The sequence below is a fragment of the Myotis brandtii genome, unplaced genomic scaffold (genome assembly GCF_000412655.1).
Source record: "Myotis brandtii unplaced genomic scaffold, ASM41265v1 scaffold125, whole genome shotgun sequence".
Taxonomy (NCBI): domain Eukaryota; kingdom Metazoa; phylum Chordata; class Mammalia; order Chiroptera; family Vespertilionidae; genus Myotis; species Myotis brandtii.
Window position 1 is genome coordinate 15,685,429 of NW_005354385.1, and position 5,126 is coordinate 15,690,554.

The window sequence follows — 5,126 nt, forward strand, 5'->3', positions numbered from 1 at the left end:
CCTTTCTTCCTTCCTTCCTTCCATCCTTCCTTCCTTCCTTCCTTCCTTCCTTCCTTCCTTCCTTTTTTCCCTCCCTCCTTTCTTTCCTTTTTTGTTTTTGCTTTTGTGTATCTCCTCACTCCTGGATTAGTTTCCTGGAGCCATGCTGTACCAAATCACCATAAACCTTTGGCTTTAACAACAGAATTTACATTGTCACAGTTTTGGAGTCCAGAGTACAAAATCAAGATGTCAGCAGGGGTGGTTCCTAGGGGTGGCTCTGAGGAACGATGGGTTTCATACCTCTCTCACAGCTTCTGGTGCCAGTTGGCAACCCTCCAATCTTGGCCCATTTCTTCACATGGTCTTCTTCTAATTGGGTCTATCTCAGTTAGGTCTGTCTCCTTTTCTATCTAATAGATTGAATTTAGAGCTCATCCTAATGTCATCTTGGGATCTTTACCTTTGTTACATCTGCAAAGAACCTTATTCCAAACAAGGTTAAATTCTGAGGTCGACAGTGAACTTATCTTTTGAGGGCCACAATTCAACTCACTACAGCAGGTAAAACCTTCCTGTTGTGTTCACTGCTGTATCCCCAGCACCTGGATCATTGCCTCCTAGAATGTAGTGAGTGCTCGGTAAATATTTGTTGAATGAGTGCATTGAAGACCTGCAACATGCCAGACCCTGACTTCCTAAAAGCAATACTGTATTTATAGCTGGTGATGCACCAATAATAGAAATATGAATGGGTAAGAGAGTCACTTGGGATCACTTTTGATGTGTTTTATCTTACCATGTAAGCATCCTGTTCCTCCTTCCCTGCTTAATAATATATCCTTCTGAAAGAAGCATTCTTGCCTTACTCCCTCCCCCAAGGATCTTTCTGTCCAAAGAATTGTGCAAGAATATACAAATGTATGAGAGAAATATGTAAATAAAATTATATACATAAACTCTAATATCAAGTTTTAGTGACAAAATGTGTCAATAAGATAATCATAAGTTATTATACTTACTTAAATACCATATTATATTAATGATTTTTACTATGTGTATGTTAAAAACAGAATAATTTGCATTTATGTAATCAAAAATCAGAAAAAAAGTGAGTTTAGAGTTTATCATCAACAATTTATCTTTTTCCCTGATAAATATTTGCTAAAAATGCCAAATGCCCTAATTTGTCTATTTATATTCACATCAAAAAAGGAGTTTCCAGCCCTCACTGATGTGACTCAGTTCGTTGGAGCATTGTCCCATGCACTGGATTGTTGTGGTTCCATTCCCAGTCAGGACATATACCCAGCTTTTAGATTCAATTCCCAGTCTGAGCATGTATAGGAGGCAATGGATTGATGTTTCTCTCTCACATCATCTCTCTCTCTCTCTCTCTCTCTCTCTCTCTCTCTCGTCTTCCTTCTTCTCTTTCTAAAATGAATGATAACATGTCTTTGGGTGAAGATTAAAAAAATAAAAACAAAAAGAAACAAAAGCAGTCTCCAAATTGTTTCTTTCCTCTGTGATCTCTATAAATTAGGAAAACTAGCCAGCCTGACACTGTAAATGTTATATGAAATGGATAGAACAACTTTTTTTTGTTATACTCATTTACTTATTTAGACAATAAATATAGAGTGTGAAAGTATGGTTAGGATAATAATTCACTCACATAGGTTCAGAACAAAATTTAGCACCACATATTCTCTTGAACAAAATCACACTAGAAAAAAAAGGTAGGCAATACTTTATAATATTTAAAGTCTACTACCTTATGTTCTTTATCAATTCTCTAATTTATTTTATGCCTTGAATATGAAATTAAATATTACTTTCCTTAACCTTTATATGCATTATAAATATTGTAAAATAGATACGTGAAAATCTATTATGCATGTTATATTTCTTTTTTTTTACACCACCAGCAAACACTCCCACTCACATCTAAAATGCATATAAAATTATGTTAAAAAGCCTATCCAATTTTATAATGAAAATATCACATGTGAAATGGCCTTTTCATATAAGAACACACAGTATTCAAAAGTAAAACTACAACTAAGAAGGATACTCAAAAATACCTGTGGGGAAAAAAAAGAACCTTATTAAGGACTGACTGGTTCATTACCAGGGTCACACAGGCCCTGATTTTTAGAAAAGTCTTATAGTTCTGAGAATGGCATCCAGATGCTTTCTTAGGTATGGGTGTCATTATTTTTAGCAAAAGAAACCTTTTCACCCTTAGCCACGTCAAAGCACAAAGAATTCCATAAATCAGTGCCAGGCTTGTTTTTATTCCTAAATACCTAACCACATAAATAGTTATGTCCTGTAAATTTTATTGTTTTGTTTTCAATAAGGATTTAGAAGATTAAAATGGACTTTTAAAATACAAATGTATTTTCAGCACTCTTTTCTGCTTTTCTCTACATCCCCAAATTTCTTTTTGTTTGGGCAATGAAATTGGACTAGTCAGTTTAATTTTTATTGCTTGTCCATTTCACCTCTTAGATTCCAGGGGGGTGGGGGAAACTAACCTACAACATTTCTAGTGAAAACATTGTAAGAAATTCTTAAAACCAGACTCTAAACAAGCACATACAAAGAAACATTTTTTATTTATCACAAGTTGAATAAATTTTAAAAAGACTATTTTTACCTAAAGTCTGAAAGCATGTCCCTTTTGTTGTTGAGAAATACAGAAATATTTGAAATTCCCCAGTAATCTTGGGCTCACAAATGGAAACGTTTGGCTATATTCAGTTCACAAGCACACAGGGCCTATCTGCTTTTGGTTTTACATAATTAGAATGTACAGATTTGACATCAAATATGCTATTTTGTTGTTACAATGTAAAGAATTCAGAAAAAAATGTGCAAAATGTTGGATGTAATTTAGAGTATAATGTTCTAGAAGTGGAGAGAAGAAGAAGGCATAAGCCAAGTGAAATCCCTTGTGTCCATACAACAGAGCAACACACCGAACAACATTTAGAACTTGGCAATTATTTTACTCTGACCAATTTAGAAGGCCTGGCCACGAGAATCAGATCCCAAACTCCACACTAATGGTTATTATTTATTCTGTTCCCAGATCAAATTAGCTGAACGACATCCAAATTTGCATTTGACTATGTCCTGTCTACTCACACAAACCCACTATTCAGGTTAAATTGACTGGCTATGAATTAATTGCTCAATAGAACTTAATGAACTGGCCAGATCATTTAGATGTATATTAGGAGAATTTAAAGAACAGATAAACAAACATATGAGGGGAAAAAAAACCCTGAAAGCTTTCTAAATAACTAGCTCATGTTCTAATTTATCCGTGACCTCAAAGTTCTTCATTACATGTACAAATTATAGCTTTCTGTGTAAAGCTCTAGGTTTACAAGACCCAGCCTGAAATTCTGTTTAGAAATAGATGGAGTGATAATGAATGGAAAGGTAGAAAGAAAAAAATCTAGCTTAAAACTATTTCTGACCTATTAAATCGTTTAATAGCTCACACTGCAGTACATGTTACCATGTTTGAAATTGTTCTCCAAGACAAGTTTCTTAATCAATGCCCTTTTTTACAAAAGGTTTGAGAGTTTAGCTCTGAAATTGAAAGGACAAGGAAAGAAAAAAAATTTTTTTGGTGATATTTCCAGAGATAATGTGAGTCAGAAAAATGTGGGCACTGATATTAAGAATAAAAATGATGACCTCTTTCAACCACGCACCACATGAAAGAATAGTTATTTTCCTAAGATTCCCATTTTGTTCCTTGGAGAACTTACCGTTTCATTATCCGAAGTAAGAGTCTGGTTTGTACATTAATGTTCTATTTTGGCCCTTATATATCAAAGGTGTATGGCATTCACTGCTGAGTGTGCCACCATCACAGTACTTTCTAAGTCCATTGTGAGAAAGTTATTCTTATGGATGCTGCACTATGGCTGTTGGTCACTTTCCTTATACAGATGAGCCACATTCTGGAAATGTTCAATTTTAGGTGCTTGTAGACTGAGCAATATAAAGAAAAAGCAAACAAATTGGATTCGTAATTTTAACTTTAAAACACATATACTAAGCCAGCTATCTTTAAAATTATATATATATTTCTTTTATTTATTTCAGAGAGGAAGGGAGAGGGAGAGAGAGATCGAAATATCAATGATGAGATAGAATCATTGATCAGCTGACTCCTGCACAACCCCCACTGGGGATCAAGCCCACAACCCGGGCATGTGCCCTTACTGGGAATCGAACCAATGACCTCTCCATTCATAGGTCAATGCTCAAGCACTGAGCCACACCAGACGGGTTGAGCCAGCTATCTTTAGATAACAATGTGTAAGTGGACATAGAAATGATTACTAAGGGGAAAATAGTCAAAAAGTAAATTGATGTGAAATTGCAAAAACAAAGTAAGAAAGCATTTCAGAGAATCAGAGCAATTGTGGGAAGCCATGTAGGTATGACACAAAGAAAAATTATGTCTAGTATCAATATCAGAAACTAGACTAAGGCTAAAGTACAAATTTAAACACTGGGATCCTATAATCTTTCTGACTTTATTGTCTATTTTCAAGAATTTCTTTTTTAGAGCTGAGTTGAGCTGAGCTCAACCTATATTGTCATCCAGCAAACATGGTCATGGCACTGTTTTAGGGTTCAGTAATAATATGAAGGGGGTATGAGTTAGGGAGGTTTTCCACACTCTTAAGCTTTTATTCTATCTGGGGAAGTTCACTTCAAATCCTACCTGAGATGTACTGTAAGATAGTCTCATTGATTAGAAGCATAAAACTACATCTGCGTTGGTCAGTCCAAGTTGATCTGTATAAGGTATTATCAGTCCAGAGTGATATAAACACTTTCAACATTAAGATAGAATCACTTATGATGTGGGGTTAGGGGGAGCCAAAGATATTTTTTTAAAAATTAAGGCTTGATTAAGGGCAATTTAATTATTCTATATTCTTTTGCTCTATTATTAAGATGATATTAACAATTGCTGTGATCATAAAACATTGTTCATTGTATAACCTAACAATGAAAACAGAAAATCCCATACTCACACAAAAACTTAATTTGAATCTTCAATAGTTGGAGAAAAACACTGTTAGTATTTTTTTTCTGTTTAGCCTTCTCTT